Source organism: Lissotriton helveticus, chromosome 9, assembly GCF_964261635.1.
Source record: "Lissotriton helveticus chromosome 9, aLisHel1.1, whole genome shotgun sequence".
Classification (NCBI taxonomy): domain Eukaryota; kingdom Metazoa; phylum Chordata; class Amphibia; order Caudata; family Salamandridae; genus Lissotriton; species Lissotriton helveticus.
The window spans coordinates 41,930,101-41,954,820 of NC_136070.1; positions in this window are offsets into that span (position 1 = coordinate 41,930,101).

Sequence of the window (24,720 nt, forward strand, 5' to 3'; positions counted from 1 at the left end):
TGCTTGCCGATGAGATCCATGTTAGGATGGCTGTAACGGTGGGTGTGGGAGGAAGAACGATAGTAATACACATATGCAAAGAACAACTGTCAACCATTGGGTACATAGCACAAGAGTGACACTAGTGAGTGGCCAAAAATAGCCAAAAATATAAGAGGTAGCAATCGGTGCAATCCAGGAACAAACAGTGCGTAGGTTCAGCTTACAAAATGTACAATATATAAGAGGTAGCAATCAGTTAAATGGAGCCAAAGTGACACATCAGAATGTAAGAGGTAGCATCGGTGTAATCCAGGAATAGAAAGTGAATGGGTGCAGCTTACAAGACTAAACGCAATAAATGAGGTAGCGATCAGTGAAAAATAGGGATAAAAGTGAGATGGGTGCAGCTTACAGAATATACAGTATACAAATAGGAATAAAATACTAATGAATTACTGGAACCAATATAGGTGCAAACAAATGGCTACAATGAACAAATATGACACTAGTGAGCAACCGGTAGAATATGAGGTAGCAATCAGTGCACTGTCGGTGAGGAAAAAGTGAAAATGGGTGCAGGTTACATAAAGTGTAAAAATACCAATAGTAATATAATACTGCAATAAAAGGCAGACACTTAATCACACAAAGATTTAAATACAGAGCTATGTAAAGTCTGTGGTACCGATAGTCAAGAATAGTCAGAAAGACTAGTCCATGATGGCCGCCAAAGAGAAAGAGTTGTCTAAAATGGCCGCCAAGTAGGGGGGATAGAATCATTAGTCCTCTTTTAGTTGTTGCTGTTTTCAGAGCAGGGAAGAGCAGTTTCAGATTCTATTCCGGCTGGCTCAGGATCTTGCATGCCATGGGGAGTCTTATCTCTATTTTGGTTATCTTAAGTGGAGCTGCTGAGGGGCCTCGTGGGCTCAGGCGGTACAGGAGGGGATTAATTGCTCAGTTTATGGCCCCGGCCATTTTGAACAAAAGAGGTTTTGCAAAACAAAAACGAGTGGGGCAAAGTAAATACCTTTTCCAGCAAAAACGAGTGGGGCAAAGTAAATACCTTTTCCAGCTTTCGCTTCAGTATGTGCTCTGTAGTCCCAGCCTCAGGGGCAAAGACGATCTTTGCCAGCGTTTGCAGATCTGCTCCCAGGGTCACGGTGGCAGTGACGCCCAGATTGACAGGCTCACCTCCGAGCCGAAGGGGGCCGCCTCTGTTCTTGTGTATTTTAATTGTGAAACACGTCAAAAACGTGAGCGCATGATGAGCGAGTGATCCTCCTTCCCACGAGAGTCTCCCCGGGGGTGTAGATGTCCTGGCTCGCCTGCGCTGGATCCGGCCGCGCCGACTTGTCTGCCTTGTTGTCGGTCGGTGGCTCCATGATACCGCTGGGGGTGGGAAACAAAGGGGAGGGGGCAACGCCGAGCCCCCCCGACAGCAAGGCGCCAGCTTCCTCTGGTGTCCTGAAGGTGACTGCAGGCGGAGGGCGAGCAGCCAGGCACACAGCTCACCAGGCAGGGAGATCACTCCCGTCGTGAGTCGGACACCGGGACGGACACCACCAGGGCAGCACCGCCGTGCATTCCCGATGCCCGACCGGCGACTCTCGATGTCAGTCCCTCGGGTGGAGGCCGCAGGGAATGAGGTCCGGGTCTACCACCACCCAGTCAGTCCGGCGTATGCGGCGGTGATTTCAGGCGGGTCGGACCCTCCAGTAGTCCGCTACAGCTCCCTCGCCAGCAATCTCAGCGTGCACCCGTCGTCCACAGCGGGCTCCAGGCACCAGGTCTCCGTGCCGTTCTTCGCGTGTGGCCCGGGACAGCCTGGGACCGAGGTCTTCTCCAGCGAAGTTCACAGCCTCCGCACAGGTCCCGAGACGTTCACAGCCTCCGCACAGGTCCCGAGACGTTTACAGCCTCCGCAGGGATCCCCAGAGTGCCTCGTCCTTCGAACGCCAGGTGAGGATTGCAGCGCACAAATCCTGTTACTTGTTGAATCCTGTTACTTGTAAAATCCAATTACTCGTTCATATCCAGTTACTTCGGGTGCTAACAGGGATAAAATCCCAGCATGGGATCCCAAGCACTCGGAGCTCTTACCAAGAGCTCCTATCCAGCGGCCATCTTTCTCTAGGCATGGGCCTAGAAGTCGAGTTCTTGCATGCTGGGATCTGTAGTTTCACTTTTGCATTATAAGAATGGGTCTAGAAGCACTCAGAAAAAAAGGGGGAGAGGAAGGAGAAAGCAGTGAAAAACGAAGCAAAAGCAGGAGAAAGCACTCAGAAAAAAAGGGGAGAGGAAGGAGAAAGCAGTGAAAAACAAAGCAAAAGCAGGAGAAAGCACTCTGAAAAAAGGGGGAGAGGAAGGAGAAAGCAGTAAAAATGAGGCAAAATCAGGAGAAAGCACTCAGGAAAAAGGGGGAGAGGAAGGCGAAAGCATTGAAAATCGAAGCAAAAACAGGAGAAAGCACTCTGAAAAAAGGGGGAGAGGAAGGAGAAAGCAGTAAAAATGAGGCAAAAGCAGGAGAAAGCACTCAGAAAAAAGGGGGAGAGGAAGGCGAAAGCATTGAAAATCGAAGCAAAAACAGGAGAAAGCACTCTGAAAAAAGGGGGAGAGGAAGGAGAAAGCAGTAAAAATGAGGCAAAAGCAGGAGAAAGCACTCAGAAAAAAAGGGGAGAGGAAGGAGAAAGCAGTAAAAATGAGGCAAAAGCAGGAGAAAGCACTCAGAAAAAAGGGGAGAGGAAGGAGAAAGCAGTAAAAATGAGGCAAAAGCAGGAGAAAGCACTCAGAAAAAAAGGGGAGAGGAAGGAGAAAGCAGTAAAAATGAGGCAAAAGCAGGAGAAAGCACTCAGAAAAAAAGGGGAGAGGAAGGAGAAAGCAGTAAAAATGAGGCAAAAGCAGGAGAAAGCACTCAGAAAAAAAGGGGAGAGGAAGGAGAAAGCAGTAAAAATGAGGCAAAAGCAGGAGAAAGCACTAAGAAAAAAGGGGGAGAGGAAGGAGAAAGCAGTAAAAATGAGGCAAAAGCAGGAGAAAGCACTCAGAAAAAAGGGGGAGAGGAAGGAGAAAGCAGTGAAAATGAGGCAAAAGCAGGAGAAAGCTCTCAGAAAAGCGGGGAGGAAGCAGGACAAGCACGGAAGAGCTGGACCTGGGACATATGCTGCTGGTTTCAAGTATCTGAAAGGAAGTGATAGAGCGCGCGAGGCCACCCGACCAATAGTTTTCGCCGTTTTCCGGCTTCAGGGCCCATGTACTTTCAAATCACCATATACATCGATCAGGTGACTTCACGAGCTCTACCAATTTGTGTGTGTTCTCCCTACTAATAATTTTCAATGCACCCGACTTACCATCCACCGATGCGGGTACCTAATGACCACAATGAATCAGGGAGCTAGCTGTAAAAGAAAAGGCAGCAAAATACAAACCCAACCAATAACATTCAAAATACTATTGAAATGACCACGGACAACTGGAAGTTTTAAAATGTTTATCTAAAGTTCATTATTTTCTTGCATGAGGTACAGTAAAATAAAGCAATCAATAAGCAAGATAACGTAAATTATATAGGCATGAAGAAATAATGACAGGGTAATCATTCAAATGTAATATGGTATGTAGATGGGAAAAATACTATAAAATCTCAGAAATGTTTAAGCATGGACAGTTTATGCATGGATAACTATAGGAGGGCCTATAAAGAGTAACACGCTTCACTTAAGGTGAATGGGCCTTTGAACAATCTAGGCAATGAAGTTCTAGACCAAATCAGAAAATTACAAACTGCAATGCAAAATATAATCTCTATCAAATGAGAAGACATAGGAACAAACTTATGAAAAATATGTAATTGACTTTCAATAGTTGCGGAAAGGCATGGAAAATATAACATATGCAATGATGAACTTTATTAAAGCAAAAGTTAGAAATTCAGAAGGTGCAAGATTTTAAGAGTTTCAGAGCAATATTTACCTAGAATGGTGTGGAAACCAAACCCTGGCCACGGGTCAGTTAAGGACAGGAAACCCTCAAGGAAGGATACCCCTCAAAGGACAGCAGGTGCAGAATGGACACCCAGGACAGGACAGGATACCCTCGGAATAGGAATCAGGACAGGACCCTCAGGACAGGACAGCAAACCCTCAGGACAGGACCGCTCAGGACAGGACCGCACCCGCAGTTTGGAAGCAACGCCTGCGCTCCACCCGCTCTGCAGTTATCGATCAAGACCCCGATTGGGTCAGCGAACTCCCAGTAAAGTGCTTCACCAGCACTTTAAGGTTCAGTAGAACCTCAGTCTATGGTCAAATTCGGACAGAGTGCTTCGCAGCGCTCTGTATCTTCAGTCACCTATTGAGTGCGTTGGGTCAGTGACAGGTCAGCTAAACCAGACAAGTCGGACGGCTCCCCAGGGGAACCCAGGGTAGATATACAGTTTGGGGACAGCGTACCACCCCCCAATGTTGCAAAGTGTCAGAATCCCTTAATTTCGATTGGTCCTAAGGTAGGATTTGGGTAACACACCAATCACGACATAGCGCTTCAAGCCTACATTTGCATAATAGGGTACCGCCTAACTAGATTGGGGTTCTCGTGAGAACTGGTGCAGAAGTACAATGGCAACTTTAACATTGTTGCTCTGTGAGCACATATGATTGGTTCAGCCGAGTTTTCGGGTCGTTCTCAGGAGCATCTTGCTCATCACTGCCAACTGGCTGCGTTCCATCAGTCAAGGTCTGTTTAGGCCTCGGCAAGTCGCGCAGGCGCAGAAGAGACCTCCAAGATGGTTCCCGGCACAGACAAACCCCATTCCCCGCGGTACATAAAAAGTAAGCGAAAAACAAATTAATACATAATAATGTCATTATGAAAACACATCACAGGATTTATACTTTTGACTCATCATCAAGAAATAAAAAACTATTGCATTTAAATGTTAGCTACATTGACACAGTCACAAGAGCAGTGGCACGAGCAGTACCACATGATAAGCACAGCTATGAATTACGCATGCGCATAACTTTCCCTCCACTTCTGCAGACGCGTCAGGACACGTGAGTGTGGCTGACGCATGCGCAGTAACTAAATACAAGCGGCGGCCATTTTAGATGACTCGAGTAAATTATTTTAGTAAAACACATGTGCAAGCTTCACGATCCTTATCTAAACTAAACATAAATGTTAGTAGAACATACACTTGTTACCGTATTACACATAAACGAGGTTCTTGACTTCGGCAAGCCGCAAAATATGCAAAGCTTTGCTTCATCAATCCCCTCTTTGATGATATTTACTATCATCACAAATTATAATGGAACCAGATGCCAACTTTCTTTCACACTTTATAAAGTTCTATCTCTTCCAGCAACCGTTCTAACTTTTCTCTCTCAGTTTTAGTAGGGTGAGAAGTCTTCACCTTTTTGTATATCTGATCATTCACTTCCTCTAATTCAATCTCATCCACACTTCGTTTCACTCCTCTTGCATTTACCTCGTGCTTTTTGGTGCGCTTGCGGTATTTACAGCACAAGAAAATGGAAAGTATAATAAGACCTATAATACCAATTGGCATCAGAATTTTGAACAATAAGCTTTTACCTATGCTAGCAAGCCAATGACCTACATTTGAGAGACCATCTACCAGTCTCTTCCAGGCACTATCAACCTCGAGTGGTTTGAGTTCTTTTGCCAAATTAGTAATGTTTTTCACATATCTTTTGATCTGTACACTTTTATCCGGAATATAAGTGCAACAATGTTGCGCCTTCAACATCCGGCAGACTCTGCCCTCTTTCGCTAATAAGGTGTCAAGAGCAAGTCGATTCTGCAAAACCATTGATCTGATCGCAACCATTTCAGTATTGACCAGCAGAAATCCATGAGCTGTTTCAGTAGACAGCACATCTACTATAGTAGACAATTTGCAAATTCTGTGAGTGTTCAGAACCACTCCCACTCCAGGTATCAGTGCACTGAAAATACTACCCATAATTTCACCTATACTTTCTCTTTTACTACGCACTAAGCCATTAGTATCTTCATTGCTTCCAGCTTTCCCATTCACATGGTATATTTTCGGGAAGACAATACCAAAGTAGCAGCTTCCATACCAGTGATCCGGCAATTTGAAATAAGCCTTGTCTCCACAAATATAATAAATTCCAGGAAACACAGGCTCTGACCCATTTTTGAAACCCCAACCTCCAATTACCTTGTAATTATGTTCGCATTCACTGGAACCAATGAAAACATTATTATAATAGCTAGTCTTCTCGCGGTGAAGACATAGCTTGCCTTTCTTTTCAAAATCCAGCAACAGAGCAGGACCCGCTCCACCAGATGAGGTGCCTTCCATGTTCTCTGCCCACTTTGGCTTTTTCTGACTTTCGTCATTAGCCTTCTTTTGAATTTTAATTCTTCTTTTCTCTGCCATGTTCAGGAACATCTTTTCCTGCTCACGCAAAGAACAAGTCAAGTTATCTCTGTGTGCGTCTGCTATGTCAATGTTACCTATAGTCAGAAAGTAGTCTCCCATATATCTTATGGTGTCACTTTTGGTATGTACAGGATTCAAGTTCCCACGTATAGGAAGTTCAGAAAAGATCACGTCATTTTTAGAGTAATAGTACTGTAACGGTCCCCTTTTGTAAAATAAACTAGCTAAAATACTACAGGAGATTCCATATGTCAATGGCAGGTGATGGTATGTCACGCCTTCAGCCACAGAAGTAGGTAGCTTCATGCAGACATAGCAATCTTCAATTTCCATAGTCTCTACATAGTGTATTAACAAGTTTGCGAAAACATTTAAGTGTGTCTTGTTCTTAACTCCATGATAATGTAGTCCTCCCTCATCTGATGCTTCTAAGTTTTGTTTTGTTTGTCTCAGGGCTCTTTCATGTCTTGCTACACTCTGTGTTGTTAGCTCCTCACTGTCAGTATTTACAACTTCAGTAGGGACAATGTTAGTATCTTTACTTACAGCAAAGGGAATGAAAATTGTTAGTCCTATCCAGATAACTATCAGTACTACTACACTACATATACACACCTTGCAACACGTCTTAAAACGGCTGCAACTAGGTCTACCATTCACTGTTGAATCAGACATTTTGGCTCAGAAGGAGTTTCTCGACCCCTCTTTTTGGCTTTACACAACTAGCTTACTTTGTGCAAATTCACGGTGGTTCGTCTTCTTCTTCAGCTGAGTACTCAGGGACGGGCTCTCCGTCGCTCATGTCAGTTATATCAAGATCTTCAAGTTCTTCCAAAACCAGTGTCCATTCAGGAGACTTGTATTTCTTGTTTTGTCTTTTTAATCGTTCACTCCTTCTTTTGCTAGAGTTTTCTTCTTGCTCTGCTATCCGTGCACTTCTCCTTGCTTCTGCACGTTTCTCTTCCACCGTCTTTATCCTTAGCCTTAGTCTCTTTATGAACCTAGGCTCAAGGTTGTTTCTTTTCTTTAGTCTCTTAGTTGGTACTTGGACTTCACCTTCTTCTCTTATCCTCTTGTTCTCTTTAGCTTGTGGCAATTCTTCTCCACTTTCTTCTTCTACTTCCCCTATCTGGCTAGTTCCAGGGCTAGCATCAAATTCTTCTGCCTGGTTGCTAATCTGGCCTTGTTCAGGAATATTTTGTTTTTGGCTTTCGATTGTCTCTGTTTCTGTTTCTGTTTCCTGAACCCGTTCTTCTAACCCTCTCTGATCCTGTTCAAGCACTTCGATCTCTTGATTTTCTTCTGCTCGAACTATCACTCTATTTCTAGTCTCTCCCTTATCTGCATCAGGTGTTAGCGGTGGTGTATCGAACACCTGTTCTGTCCCTGTCTGACCTTCTCCTTCCTCAGTTTTGATGTGAATCTCAAGCGGCTGAGGTTCTTCGCCTGTGCCTTGCTTTTCCTGGCTAATCCACTCTCTACCTTCACACAGTCGTTCTCTTGTTCTGATGGGATCTTCGGTCAGATCAATCATCGGTATCCATTCTTCTGGCCATATGCTTGGCAGCTCGTCTTCAGCTACTCCTGGCTCAGTTTCCTGGACCTCTTCAGCAGGCTGGATTCTTGGCAGTTCGTAGTCAACTACTCCTGGGCCAACGTCTGCTGTTCCTGTAGCCTGACTGGTGCTGGGCTGCTCGTTGTCAGCTGCTTCTGGACTGGCTCCTGCAGGGTCCTCTGCTGGTTGCCCTTCTTCTGCAAATTCTTTGTCTGGTAATACCTTCTGGGTGTGTCCAGCGTGGATCCACTGGGGAACACCTGCGACCTTCCCTGCAGTGGTTGTTACCAGGATTACTTGGCGTTTCTTTCCCCACCTTGGTGCCAGACAGCTTGATCGAGTGTGCTTCTTTATTTTGACCCAGTCTCCTGGAACCAGGCTGTGGAGAGGAGTCGTTGGATTGAGGATGCCGTCGTCTCCAATCTGGCGAGAGATAGAACGCACTTGGTCACCCAATCTTCTGCAGTATTCAAGCACCAAATCATCAGTAATACTCAACAGTTTGCTTCCTGGCACCCATGCTTGTCTCATTACTCTTCCCATAATGATTTCATGGGGACTTAGGCCTGTCTTGCTGTCAGGAACACTTCTCAGTCCCATCAGGACCAGGGGCAGGGCCTTCACCCAGGTCATGCCAGTAGCATTTGTCAGCTTTGCTAGCCTGTTTTTGATAGTTCCATTTACTTGTTCCACTATTCCAGAAGCCTCTGGGTGGTATGCACAATGCAGTTTCTGCCTTATTCCAAAGGCCTTACAGAGTTCAGCCAGTATTTCATTCTGGAAATGTCCACCCTTATCTGATTCAATAATGTATGGTATTCCGAATCTAGGTATCAGTTCTTTTAGTAAACACTTCGCTACTGTCAGTGCGTCACTTTTGGGAGTAGGGTAAGCTTCTACCCATTTCGAGAATACGCACACAATGACAAGGACATATCGCTTTCCTTCACAACGGGGCATGGTGATGAAATCAGTCTGTATTTTTATAAAGGGACCCCCTGATCTCCCAATTTTGCTCAGTTCAACCATTGTCCTCTTGCCTGGGTTCATCTGTTGACATGACAGGCACCTCTGGCAGAGGGACTCTGCTACCTTCCTGAACTTTTTACTGTACCAAGTCTGTTGAAATACCAGAATCATGGCATCCCTACCAATGTGTGATCCTTCGTGTATTAATCTTGCCATTGTGCCAAGCAAGTGTCGGGGTAACACAGGCATACCAGTTGGGCCCAAAATCACACCATCCACACGTCTCGGTCTACACCCATCCTCCTTCCATTTCTCTCTTTCTTGCCAAGGAGCCGATTCCTGCCACTCTCTCACTTCATCCCAAGTAGGCACTTCCTCAAACACCTGAAGTTGGCAGCTGGTTCCTGGTCCCCCTCGTTTTGGATTTACAATATACCGATCTTTGGCGCACCATTGGGCCACTCGATCAGCATAATCGTTTCCCAGTGATACTTTGTCCATGCTCTTTTTATGAGCAGCACATTTTACCACTGCCAGTTCTTTGGGCAACTGGATGGCCTCTAAAAGGTCATGAACAACCTTTGCATTCCGAATGGGAGTACCTGAGGAAGTCATAAATTCCCTCTGTAGCCATAATTGGCCAAAGTCATGCACAACTCCATAACAGTACTGACTGTCAGTATACACTGTTATGCGTAAGTCCTTCCCAATTTTGCAAGCCTTTATCATAGCAATTAATTCGGCTACTTGTGCAGACTTGATGCTATATAGGTAACCTGCTTCTTCAATTTTTGTAAAAGAGACTACTGCATAAGCAGCACTCAGGCCTCCTAGTTCATGTCTTAGACAGGAACCATCCACAAATAGTTCTTTATCATGTTCAGGCAATGGCGTTTCTTTTATGTCTGGGCGTGGTTTAGTACTGAACTCTGTCAGGTCAATGCAGTCATGTTCATCATCATCCCCACCTTCCATTTCCAAGGGGTCGGGGAGCAAAGTGGCAGGGTTCAGAATACCGCACCTGACAATGCTTACATTTGCTGCACCCACAAGAATCCTCTTGTATTTAGTCAGCCGACTAGGGGTGAGATACTGCGTTTTAGTTCTGGTCAATAGAATTACTACTCCATGCGAAACATACACAGTCACAGGATGTCCCATGACAATGGACTCGCTCTGTTCCAAACTTGCACAAGTAGCAGCTACTGCTTTCAGACAGCCTGGTAACCCAGCAGCTACTGGGTCCAAAGTGGCAGAGAAATAGGCCACAGGCCTTCTGGTCGTGCCATGTTCTTGAGTCAGGACTGACAATGCGCAATTATCGCGAGTGTCACAGAATAAGGCAAATTCTTTGGAATAATCAGGCATTCCCAGCGCAGGGGCTGTACACAGACAGTTTTTCAGTCTTGTGAAAGCCATTAGGCTTTCATCGTCCCACTCTACAATATCTGGCATTCCTCTCGTGGTCATTTTTATCAAAGGCCTGGCTAAGGCTGCAAATCCCAGAATCCACTGCCTACAGTAGCCTAGTACACCCAGGAACATTCTGACATCTTTTTGAGTACGGGGCAACTGCATCTTTTGAATTATTCTCACTCTTTCTGATGTGACTTTTCTGACACCCTTTTCTATCTGGTGTCCTAGATATTTCACTGATTTCGCACAGAACTGTAGTTTGTCAGGGGCCACTTTATGCCCTTTCTCACACAGATGATTTAGGAGGGCAATGGTGTCAACTACACAGTCCCTATGACTTTTAGACGCCAGTAGAAGGTCGTCTATGTACTGCACTAACACAGAGTTCCCAGGTAAGATCAAAGTCTCTAGACATTTTTTCAAGATCTGATTAAAGATAGAGGGGCTCTCTGTATACCCTTGAGGGACCCGGTTCCAACAATACACGTGACCCTCGAAGGCAAAAGAGAAAAGAAATTTGCTGTCGGGGTGCAGGGGTATCGAAAAGAATGCATGACACAAATCAATCACAGTGAACCACTCAGCATCCCAAGGAATCTGGTACAGAATCACTGCAGGGTTCGGGACAATAGGGCAGCAAGGAACTACAATTTTGTTTACCTTTCTCAGGTCTTGCACTACCCTATACTTGCCGCTAGGCTTCTTGATGCCCATAATCGGTGAGTTGCATGGGCTGCTCATTACTTCCTGTATGATGTCTCCTTCTAATAATTTTTGAATTTCCAAAGTGACACCTGCTTTCACTTCAGCATTCATTCGGTAGGGCCTAGTGTTAGGATATACTGCATTGTCCTTGATGGCTATCTGTATGGGATCCACATCTTTCATCAACCCCACATCCTTCCCAGTGAAATCCCACACCTCTGGCTTTACTGCTTCCTGGAGTTCTTGGGGCAAGTCCTGCAGGGTCAATCTTTTAATTTCTGAGTCAGGTCTAAGTAACAATAGTTTATAAATGCCATCTTCATCTGGGGTCTGTATTTCAACACCCTTTGGTGTGCAAAATATGGTACAGTTCATTTTGCACAGCAAATCACGACCCAGTAAATTCACTGGACTGGTGTCACAGACGACAAATCTATGCATCTGTTTAAAATTTCCAATTGAAATCTCCATTGGTTCGGTAACAGGAGTACTAATCAATTGATTAGATACACCCACTACTTGGATATTTTCTCCCGAGAGGGGTAGGTTTGGAACGTCCACTGTTCTTACAGTAGAACGGGTAGCGCCAGTGTCCAACAGAAAGGTGACATCATTTCCGTCTACCTTTCCTTCAATGTATGGTCCAGACTGGTCTACCGGCAAGGAAGCGCCAAGTACGCACTCCTCGTCCTCCCCTCTCAGGCCCCGTCAGTCCTGATCATTACAAAGGAAGGTATCATTTAGCAGATACTGCGAAGTTGCTGTATTTCTGTTCTCACCGCTTTCCCAAACTTCTATCTCCTCACCCTCTGCTTGCTTTCCCCTGTATACCTGCTTGGGTGCTCGAGGCACCTGAACTGTTTTTACCTGGGGTTGAGTCTTTCTTGGCCTTTCTTTCTGCGTCTGTGGATTTAAATCAGGAGTATTTGCATTATCATTCATTAATTGAGGACACTCGTTACGCCAGTGTCCAATTTCGCCGCACTGATGGCAGGGAAATTTCTTCATAGCCTCTTCCCTGCTAAATTTTGGCCGGGGCTTTCCTCCACCCCCTCCCCCAGGACTTTTGTTCTCAGCATTTTTTACCATGTTACTCAATTGTTTTTCCTGCTGTTCTGCGAGCTTCACCTGAGCCCACATCACCTTTTCCTTAAGGGCCTTTTTCTTTTCTGCCATCTCGTCCTCGCAGTACTTAGCGTACCGCAGGACCTCATCCATTTTCTTTGTATGCCAGCAGATTTGATTATCTTTTATCCACTGGCAAATTTCAGGTCTTAAACCATTTACAAACCTGTAAATAAAGTGCGTCATGTCCTTCAAATCGATGTTATCAATACCACTGTATGTTTTAAATACCTGCAATAACCTCTCATAGAAGGAGTGCACTGTCTCGTCCCTTTCCTGTGTTGTTCTATCTATTTTTGTCCAATCCGTCTCCTTTGCGGGCACCTTTTCTTTCAAATGCTGAATTACCTGCTCATATTTTCGCATGACATCCTTTGATGGCTCCCCTGTTTCCTTATTTCTTGGGTACTCCTCACTGGGCCAGTCTATGGCTATTTTACACTGGGTCCATAAATCTACTGGAACCACAATGTCGAAAAACCCATCCAGGTCTTTCCACAGACATTTCTGTACCTTCACGAACCTCTCCACCTGCCTGTACCAGTCAACTGGCTTCTCTCGTAATTTTGGAAAATCGTTCGTGAAGGACACAATATCCTGCCTAGACCAGGGGACATGCACATATTTCCCTCCTGGAACTTCGCGCATGGGGCATAACTGCTCAGGTTTTTCTACCTCCCTTAAAGTAAATTCAGGAGTCACTTGTCGGGAGCGAACCTCTTCCCTCTTTTTCGCCCACCTGCTTCTCCATCTTTCCACATCTCCCCATTTCTGCAGTACTCCCATTAATTCTTTAATCTGCAGCTTTTTCCCCGCCACATTCAGGTGCTCTATATCTTTGTCTGAGAAGTCTGCTCTGTACGGTTTCTGTAAGGGCTTGGATTTTGAGATATCTACCCCCATACTAACTGCTGTTTCGCTCAGTTTTTCGTGGAGCACTCTGGTGTTCCTTGTAAAGCTTTTACATATGAACGACAATTCTTCTTCAGAGTAAGTGTTCAATCGATCCAACCCCACATTTCCTGCCATTAATTCTTCTATTTCTACCCTCAGTTTGTAGAGGTCTAAAGGTTTCGTTTGCGGAGTCTGTTTCTCTAATTCACGACTCCAACTCTCAATTTCATCTGGAGTTACCAGAGAGACATTCCTAGTACCTGTTGCTGATTCTAATTTAATCTCTTTCGCATTAAAAGGGTTATACCTCTGCTGCATTCCCTTTCCGATCGGTTTGTTTGGCAAGTCCAAGAACGCAACTTCAGACTCGCACTCACTGGAATGATCATCTATGATTATCGGTTCCTGTCTCGGGGTTGCCATGACTGGGGTCATAACTGGAGTAATCGGATTTCCCTGACCATTTCCGTATAACGGGACCACCGGTCCAATAGTTACTGGAATAGTCAATGCCTCAGGACTGGTATTTAACTGGGAGATTTTCTGAATTATTTCTGTCCTTTGTCTAGCTAGAGCCTCTTGCTCTTTTTCCACTAGTATCCTTCTTAAAGTCGTGTCCTGTAATATCTGTGGGGTCAAGGGAGGAGTAAAACTCGGGGCAGTAGGATGCGTTTCACTTGGTCCCCCACCATAATTTGGTTTCGGAAATAAAGTTCCAGTGTTAAAGGACCTGCGTTCTTCCCCATATGGAGGTTGAACAAAAGGCAGTCCTGAATTTGATGGTTTCTCTTCGCTTTCATATAAGGGTCTGGGGAAAAAAACTTTCGTACTTGAATATTTTTCTTCCTGGCTTGCGGGCACTTTGGGATATATATCCCTTGTTTCCGCCGGTTCGGGTTTCTCAGGATAGGGCAATACTTGACCACCCCCTCCCAGTCCTAAGAATCTGTCTTCTTCCTTGAGGAAGTGGCGTCGGGGAGCATCTCCTACACTGGAACGTCGGGTTCCCTCATTATAAGGTGGCGGACTTCTGGTACAAATGTCATCTAGCAATTCATCATCTGATTCCCCCGGACCCCCCCAATGTTTACACTTTTCGGTGCTTTTCTCACCTGCTCCAACGTTATGACATGCCGGCATCATGGGAAACAGACCCTCAACAATCATGCTCTGCCTCCACTGTTTCATCCTTTTATCCCTGGACTCCTGTTTCTGCCTGGGGTACCACTTGGTCAAACCCTTGTCCATTCGGGGTCTTTCTCTTTCAAAAGCCTCAATCTCCCATTCCTCTAATGCCTCATACTGCGTTAGTCTTGGCCTGGGATGCAGTTCATTCATTCGGGTTCTTAAATTAAATAAGATCCTTCCATTGAAAGTACCATCTAACGGAAAGGCCAATACTCCGTCATCTTTTGTGTACTTCACCCAATTCTCCAACCACACACAGGTATTGTACCCTCGGTCAAACATCATAAATGAGGCAGGAGTATTAGGTGGTGGGACAAGAACACCTTCCCTAGATTTAATCGGTTTGTCCGTTTTAAAATAATTTTTCACTTTACTTACAAGGGACATTTTTCTCTTGGTTCCGTACATAATATCGTATCTATTAGTCTTCCACTGATCCCTTTCAAACCCTAGGTGCCTTGGATCAGGTCGAGTTCCTGTAGTCTGCGAGTGCCACATACGACTTCTGCGCTAAACTTTGTTTACAAACTACCTCCAATCAGAACGCGCTTCAGAAATTCGTGCAACCAATGGGTGCGCGACACTAAATAAGCTCCGCCAATGGGTGCGCGGCCCCTTCGTGAGACAGTTCCCACGCTCCGGCGCTCACCCCTCCTTTACAATTCCAGCTCCGCTACCCGCCCGCTGCTTCTACCAATCCCAGCGCGGCACAGAGTGACGTCAGAGGCGCTTCGCGACTGACTCCCTCCCTTCACAAGGTAACGGAAACTTTCTTTCTTTTAAAGTGCTCAGTGCTTGGTTATTTTACAACAAATACACATTCGCCACAGTGCTCAAGTGTCTAGACAGAGAAAGAATTGTTTTACTGCAAGTAAACTACTTCCATTTACTTTTCACTCGCTGCGGGCAGATCTCTTCCGCCTACCCTTCACTCTAGCATCGGTGAACCTGTTATTCCCCTAAACTCATCCACTTCTTTCCGGGATATATTCTGAGTTTAAGGTTTCTCAGCGGACCACTCTGCTTTCACGTTAGCTCCGAGGAACCTGCTACTCTTCCGATGTGACCCTTACTATGTTACGCCACTATGGGAATTTTGCCAATGAACCCCGTTACTGTCATTTATTCACACATGTATTCAGAAAAACCCTAGTTAGTGCTTCCCGGTTATCCTAACCTGCACCTAACTTTCCTCGAGCCTGTGACCTCAGGACAATGGATTCTATTCACCACTTGCCCTTTCATTTCCCCGGGGAGTTCGGACAACATGAAACGATACGGTTTACAAATGCATGGATTAGTACATATAGCAATATAAGAACAAGAATAATAACAATGCAAAAATTCATGAGTTTCAGCAGCGTATTCACAAGAGAATGATCAGGTCTCTTAGAACAGCCGCTCTTCTAGCAGCATCAATATACTAGCAGCTTCCGACTCAACTAGTCCAACTAATCCCTGCCTTACTCTCAACTAGTCCCTAACCATCCTCTAGCTACCAGAAAAACTGATAGAGCGCGCGAGGCCACCCGACCAATAGTTTTCGCCGTTTTCCGGCTTCAGGGCCCATGTACTTTCAAATCACCATATACATCGATCAGGTGACTTCACGAGCTCTACCAATTTGTGTGTGTTCTCCCTACTAATAATTTTCAATGCACCCGACTTACCATCCACCGATGCGGGTACCTAATGACCACAATGAATCAGGGAGCTAGCTGTAAAAGAAAAGGCAGCAAAATACAAACCCAACCAATAACATTCAAAATACTATTGAAATGACCACGGACAACTGGAAGTTTTAAAATGTTTATCTAAAGTTCATTATTTTCTTGCATGAGGTACAGTAAAATAAAGCAATCAATAACCAAGATAACGTAAATTATATAGGCATGAAGAAATAATGACAGGGTAATCATTCAAATGTAATATGGTATGTAGATGGGAAAAATACTATAAAATCTCAGAAATGTTTAAGCATGGACAGTTTATGCATGGATAACTATAGGAGGGCCTATAAAGAGTAACACGCTTCACTTAAGGTGAATGGGCCTTTGAACAATCTAGGCAATGAAGTTCTAGACCAAATCAGAAAATTACAAACTGCAATGCAAAATATAATCTCTATCAAATGAGAAGACATAGGAACAAACTTATGAAAAATATGTAATTGACTTTCAATAGTTGCGGAAAGGCATGGAAAATATAACATATGCAATGATGAACTTTATTAAAGCAAAAGTTAGAAATTCAGAAGGTGCAAGATTTTAAGAGTTTCAGAGCAATATTTACCTAGAATGGTGTGGAAACCAAACCCTGGCCACGGGTCAGTTAAGGACAGGAAACCCTCAAGGAAGGATACCCCTCAAAGGACAGCAGGTGCAGAATGGACACCCAGGACAGGACAGGATACCCTCGGAATAGGAATCAGGACAGGACCCTCAGGACAGGACAGCAAACCCTCAGGACAGGACCGCTCAGGACAGGACCGCACCCGCAGTTTGGAAGCAACGCCTGCGCTCCACCCGCTCTGCAGTTATCGATCAAGACCCCGATTGGGTCAGCGAACTCCCAGTAAAGTGCTTCACCAGCACTTTAAGGTTCAGTAGAACCTCAGTCTATGGTCAAATTCGGACAGAGTGCTTCGCAGCGCTCTGTATCTTCAGTCACCTATTGAGTGCGTTGGGTCAGTGACAGGTCAGCTAAACCAGACAAGTCGGACGGCTCCCCAGGGGAACCCAGGGTAGATATACAGTTTGGGGACAGCGTACCACCCCCCAATGTTGCAAAGTGTCAGAATCCCTTAATTTCGATTGGTCCTAAGGTAGGATTTGGGTAACACACCAATCACGACATAGCGCTTCAAGCCTACATTTGCATAATAGGGTACCGCCTAACTAGATTGGGGTTCTCATGAGAACTGGTGCAGAAGTACAATGGCAACTTTAACATTGTTGCTCTGTGAGCACATATGATTGGTTCAGCCGAGTTTTCGGGTCGTTCTCAGGAGCATCTTGCTCATCACTGCCAACTGGCTGCGTTCCATCAGTCAAGGTCTGTTTAGGCCTCGGCAAGTCGCGCAGGCGCAGAAGAGACCTCCAAGATGGTTCCCGGCACAGACAAACCCCATTCCCCGCGGTACATAAAAAGTAAGCGAAAAACAAATTAATACATAATAATGTCATTATGAAAACACATCACAGGATTTATACTTTTGACTCATCATCAAGAAATAAAAAACTATTGCATTTAAATGTTAGCTACATTGACACAGTCACAAGAGCAGTGGCACGAGCAGTACCACATGATAAGCACAGCTATGAATTACGCATGCGCATAACTTTCCCTCCACTTCTGCAGACGCGTCAGGACACGTGAGTGTGGCTGACGCATGCGCAGTAACTAAATACAAGCGGCGGCCATTTTAGATGACTCGAGTAAATTATTTTAGTAAAACACATGTGCAAGCTTCACGATCCTTATCTAAACTAAACATAAATGTTAGTAGAACATACACTTGTTACCGTATTACACATAAACGAGGTTCTTGACTTCGGCAAGCCGCAAAATATGCAAAGCTTTGCTTCATCAGAAGTACCGTTATTAATAACACGGGGCAAACAATCAGAGTCTGAGACTTTGCTTCGCCTACCACAGTAAGGTGTGAGGGTTCTGCAGGAGGTTGAATGCTGATCTCAGTGCAAGCAGGAGGTCCCAGTGGGATCTGAATTCTAAGTTGAGTGATGCTTATTGAACCCCTGCTGTTTTCCTCTGATTGATATTAGCATTTCAAACCTGACTACATACAGGGAAGAAGGCCCAGAAAAACATGTGGAATAGGGTGCTTTAAATATTAATTCCAGAGAGGGGGACGTGGACCATAAATATGTACTGTACATCACTAGTCCGCAGAGCGGTTCTTTGTAGAATAGGTGATTCCAGGAGTCTCCCTGTATGAAGACAGACAACACTCAGCACTCAGCCCTGGGAAACCTTATAAGGAACAAGTGGAATGCAGAATAAAAGAGGTGCACCTTTAATTACAAGTGTAGGATATAACAACTATCCTCCCTTGAAAGGGACACATGTATATAACACCTTGAACTTTAATACATCAATGAAATTAGTTAAACTTGTCCCCTTTTATTGTAGTTTTTTTCGTCTGTGCAAAGTTTTTATAAATATTGTGTCTGTTTCTGTATCTCTCAAAATGCCATCATTATAATTTTTTGTATAAATGGTCTGTTTTTCTATTATGTATTTACTGTCAGTTTATGTTGCTTAATGTATTTTTGTTGTATTAATGTATATATATGTTTCACGTTGTTTTCAGCCCTGACGAAGCTCCCAAGGTGGGGAGCGAAACGCGTTGGCTGTCCCGTGCACCTTAAAACAAAAAGATTAATAAAAAGAAGAATATACTTTCCCAACATTTTGTTTCTGCGAATTACTTTATAACTGGTGCTGCCTCTACGTCTTTTCATGCACCTTTAATTACAGGAAGCATGACCTTGTAGGCCTGTGCTCTGCTCAATGTGAATCTGCTTCAGTGCAAAAAAGATCTTACTGGGTGTTGAAAAGCAGGAGCCTTAGGGGGACCCTGTATTCCCTGAGGTTCAGGAGGGCCTTAAGACACCCCCACCACAAAGCTTCAAGGGCCAACAATCAGCACAAAGTCAATGACAATCTGAGATACAGGAGGCTCGGTGGCCCCTCTTCATAATCTGTAGGAGGCGGAGGGTATCATTTTGCATTACTCCATTGGTGGAATGCATCTGCCTTTTAAAGAAACCTCTGTGCATTGCCATCCATTGTGTATTAAATATCTGTAGAACATTTCCAACTTTATGGATGGATGTAGGGACAATGATTGCACAAGAAGGTACACCCTGGTAAATGTCACCAATGCGCATGTTTGACCCTGAGCCACATGGCTAATTAGATGACTGTGAAGGTGTGAACTATCTGTGGCCTCATTGCACATGAACAACAATCTCGGAAGCCCCCAATGTAAGCACACATCCATGTATTGGATAGGGCTATGTGTAGAAATGACAAAATTCTGTAGCAGGCCAGAAGTGGTGTCCACCATCACACGTGACAACTGCACGTCTTTTCGCATACCTACTCACACACATCTGTGTGGGCACAGTCTGTTTTGATGTATTACATTGCTCAACATGGCCAGTATTTGGACACCATGCTCACATTGCTGAAGGCACGTAAGTGCACAGGTCTGCCAGCAACTATCCCAAAAACAATGTCTGGCTCACAGAGGTGGAGCTGTCAAAAGGGACCCACCCCCATTGTACAGGCGTCAGTCAGTCCCTCCCTGTGTACGGACAATGCTCATTGAGGCACACGATTTGTCATTTTAGTCAACACTCATCACAGTTGAACACTAGTGAATTTGCATAAACTTTATTAGCATGTGTGTGTCAGTGCAGGCAAGGCAAAGGCCACAAAATGCAGACAAATGCTTACGACACTTACAGGCAGCATGGGAATATGTTGAGGTGGAAGAAATGGAGAGGCAAAAATGAACACAAATCATTATGGATGGCAACGCGCTCAGCCCACCTTGACTTGTAGGACGAGTCTTGTGATGTTTGGCGTGCACTCATTGCCCCGTGTCAGGGGACAGGACTCACAGCCCATGTGATCGGGATAGTGCTGTATCACCGGACGGCGCAGACTGTCTGCTCTGCTGCTAGTGAGCAGGTGAAAGGGTCCTACAAGGTCACATGTCATACAACATTGCCATGTGTGTACTCTCCCCCAGCAGTATGTCCGATTTGGGAACGTTGACAAACGATACTTTGCAGCTCCGCCCATGGGACTGCATCACCTTGCACAGGTGTGTGTACAGACGTGTTGTTCCGCGCCCATGCATTCTGAGTCCAGGCAAAGGCAGACATGTTGACTGCTGTAGTGGGATATGTGACCATTCCTCCGACATGCAATAAGTTGTTGGGACTGTGTTCAGGGTGACAATCGGATGCGGCTGCAGGAACGTAGTTACTCGTCCATGAATGCGAGCGCTGCTTCATGGGCAATCTGTTCCAAGAGTACGTCATTGTCAAGTTCAAGGAACACCAGGGAGAGCCAATCCATTAACTAGTCCAGGCAGATGTGCTTCATTAACGCCGTTTCACCAATCCACAACACAGACCAATAGGGGAACACCTCAATGTGGTCACTGCACATGAGGAGTTGTGCAATCTCACATGCACAACTGCCAGCACATACACCAAAGATCAAGGCATCCCATGCACGGGAATCCGGGTGGCACTCCTGTTCATGGGCCAACTGGGGGCATACTGTCAAGTCATAATCCAATTCAGCTACCGTAGTGTTGGATAGGCAGACCTCATGGGCCACTCAAATGTGCATGTTCGATAGGGCTGGACTCAGATGACATAAGCAAGACGGAAACTCAGGACGGAAACTGATTCGCAACACTGCCATTGGCACTGATCCCAACAGATGCAGCATTCGTGCACGGTACAGTTCCACGTGACATGGGTTATGCATGTGCCCGGGATTGCCTGCCATTGCGTTTGTCGGTCTCATAGCACCGGCAATCCTCGGACCGGTGGTAGTTCTGTGGACGATATGCTACTGCTCTGGGCAATGAGTTGTGTGTACAACGTTTGGAGGTATGGGTTGTTTTTTACCAATGTGTCAAGGGCATCCCTTACAGGTGTAGCTCGGGCAGGGAGAAGTGTGTGTGGGGTGTGGACACGTTGATCTTTCATTAGCACAGTTCGTGGTGTGGGAGCCGTCAGAGTCTCGTATGGTAACTCACGCAGGGTGTGCCAGCCGCATTCAGGACCAAGGTCGGAGGTTCGGTTGTTCTTCCGCCTTGTGTATTGAGACAAAGGAGCTTTAATCCCTAATTTGGTCTGACTATGCTTTCATTTCTTAACTGTGATGTGGCCTTCACACTGACTTTGATGCCGGGCCTTAGATTTGGGGTGCACCAATTGCGAAACACACTCAGCAGTTTGCATGTATGGATGGGCCAAGGGCCAGATTGGCCTTGCGCTCCTTGTTCAGTCTCTCTCTTTCTTTCTCTCCATCTCCCTCTTTCTCCCTCTCTATGTCCTTTGATTGGTGCCTGACACACCTTCTTATCTTGGATTTTGTCTTGCAGGCTGTGACTCACAGATAGTCCAGGGATGCCCCGCCATGACTCTTTCAAATAGTTGTTTGGAAACAAATTTGATTGTGATATTTTGCTTGGACTTTCAATGGTGAATGAATGAAACTGATTTTCTGTACTTACGTGTATGTTGATTGTTGTAATGTTGCGACATCAGGTGAATGCTATTGTTCATGGTTTTGTGACGTTGATGTGCACTATCTTGGTGGGGAAAGGTGGGGGCTGCCCAGGGTAGGGCCCCGGGGTGGGTGTCATAGTGGGGGGTGGCAGAGGGTGGTGGGGCCCTCTTGGGTGTCCGGCCTGCATGATCAGTGGCTCCATGGCATCTGTTGCCCTTCAGGTGTGGCTCTGGGCTGGGTTCCCTTTTCTGGTGCAGTCTGTCGTCTGACATTACACCAGATCAGAGCAGGTGTTAGATTCCTGCTTCTAATGCACCTTATCGTGTGTTCTGTGATCTTATTACCGATCTGGCTGGTCGTTGAGAATGTTGTGACGTGATGTCGCGGCTTTTTGCACGGGAACGCCTACTGTGCATCTCATTAGCGATAGTTGCCGGTGTCATCTGTGGCAATGTTTTTTGCGGCTGCTATCGCAGGTAAACTGGTGATATGGGATGTTTGCACCTACTAGTGAATGGGGAAATAACCTTATCGCGACTTTGGCTGCAATTAAGTGCCGATAAATGGGCGATAGTTCATTGAGAATATGCCCCTCAATGCTCACATTTTGTGGCCTCCCTGAGTAATTACTTTACCTTTTCAGAACTGCTACTGGCCAATTTTACTCTGCCATGCATTCATGATTCGATGTTGGATTAATCCTAAAGTTTTGCAAGGAGCCCTGTTCCTTTCATAGTGCTTTATCCAGAACTCTTGCAGAACATAAGGGTGGTCACGCAGCCAGGATCAGTTTGTCAAACTCACCCTCATAATAGAGATGCAGGCTCAAGCTGAGAGTTCAGTGCTTGGGGGTGACTGTCTCTTGGCCATTAACCTATCACAGACACTGTCTTTGAGCTGCTGGGGATCAGGGCTCATGGTCTGACAGTGTGGGGAAATGGGGTACAAGGAGGGAGTGTGAGGAGCTTCACTCTAAGCACTGACAGTGTGAGGGACCGGGGTACATGGAGGGAGTGTGAGGAGCTTCACTCAAAAGACTGATAGTATGAGGGACCGGGGTACATGGAGGGAGTGTGAGAATCTTCACTCTAAGCACTGACAGTGTGAGGGACCAGGGGTACATGGAGGGAGCGTGAGGAGCTTCACTCAAAAGACTGACAGTGTGAGGGACCAGGGTACATGGAGGGAGTGTGAGAATCTTCACTCTAAGCACTGACAGTGTGAGGGACCAGGGGTACATGGAGGGAGTGTGAGGAGCTTCACTCAAGAGACTTATAGTGTGAGGGACAGGGGTACATGGAGGGAGTGTGATGAGCTTCACTCTAAGCACTGATAGTGTGAGGGACCAGGGGTACATGGAGGGAGTGTGAGGAGCTTCTCTCAAGAGACTGACAGTGTGAGGGACCAGGGTACATGGAGGGAGTGTGAGGAGCTTCATTCTAAGGACTGACACTGTGAGGGACCAGGGTACATGGAGGGAGTGTGAGGAGCTTCACTCAAGAGACTGACAGTGTGAGGGACCAGGGTACATGGAGGGAGTGTGAGGAGCTTCACTCAAGAGACTGACAGTGTGAGGGACCAGGGTACATGGAGTGAGTGTGAGGAGCTTCACTCTAAGCACTGATAGTGTGAGGGACAGGGGTGCAAGGAGAGAGTGTGAGGAGCTTCACTCAAGAGACTGACAGTGTGAGGGAGCAGGGTACATGGAGGGAGTGTGAAGAGCTTCACTCAAGAGACTGACAGTGTGAGGGACCGGGGTACAAGGAGGGAGTGTGAGGAGCGTCACTCAAGAGACTGACAGTGTGAGGGACCAGGGTACATGGAGGGAGTGTGAGGAGCGTCACTCTAAGGGCTGACAGTGTGAGGGACCAGGGTACATGGAGGGAGTGTGAGGAGCTTCACTCAAGAGACTGACAGTGTGAGGGACCGGGGTACATGGAGGGAGTGTGAGGAGCGTCACTCTAAGGGCTGACAGTGTGAGGGACCAGGGTACATGGAGGGAGTGTGAGGAGCTTCACTCAAGAGACTGACAGTGTGAGGGACCAGGGTACATGGAGTGAGTGTGAGGAGCTTCACTCTAAGCACTGATAGTGTGAGGGACAGGGGTGCAAGGAGAGAGTGTGAGGAGCTTCACTCAAGAGACTGACAGTGTGAGGGACCGGGGTACATGGAGGGAGTGTGAGGAGCTTCACTCTAAGGACTGACAGTGTGAGGGACCAGGGTACATGGAGGGAGTGTGAGGAGCTTCACTCAAGAGACTGACAGTGTGAGGGACCAGGGTACATGGAGGGAGTGTGAGGAGCTTCACTCTAAGCACTGATAGTGTGAGGGACAGGGGTGCATGGAGGGAGCGTGAGGAGCTTCACTCTAAGCACTGATAGTGTGAGGGACAGGGGTGCATGGAGGGAGTGTGATGAGCTTCACTCTAAGGACTGGCAGTGTGAGGGACCAGGGTATACGAAGGGAGTGTGAGGAGCTTCACTCAAGAGACTGAAAGTGTGAGGGACTGGGGTACATGGAGGGAGTGTGAGGCGCTTCACTCAAGAGACTGACAGTGTGAGGGAATATGGTACCCAGAGGGAGTGTGAGGAGCTTCACTCAAGAGACTGACAACGAGAGGGAGTGGGGTAAACGGAGGGAGTGTGAAGAGCTTCACTCAAGAGACTGACAGTGTGAGGGACCGGGGTATATGGAGGGAGTGTGAGGCGCTTCACTCAAGAGACTGACAGTGTGAGGGAATATGGTACCCAGAGGGAGTGTGAGGAGCTTCACTCAAGAGACTGACAGTGAGAGGGAGTGGGGTAAATGGAGGGAGTGTGAGGAGCTTCACTCAAGAGACTGACAGTGTGAGGGAACATGGTACACAGAGGGAGTGTGAGGAGCTTCAGTCAACAGACTGACAGTGCAATTTGTAATTTTTGTAATTTCTAATTTGTAATTGTGTATATATAGCGCATAAATCACCCGTAGGTCTCATAGCGCTTACAGATGCTAGAAAGGGGTTACCGGAAGTCAGGTGGCTAGAAAAGCCAGGTTTTTAGGAGTCTTCGGCATTTCATTGGGTTGGGTTCGGTCCTGATGTTTATGGGAATTACCATAATCCAACCGGCTAATGATAAGGCCTTGGACTAGGGGCACACGCGAGGAAAGGGGGATCCATTTACAAATT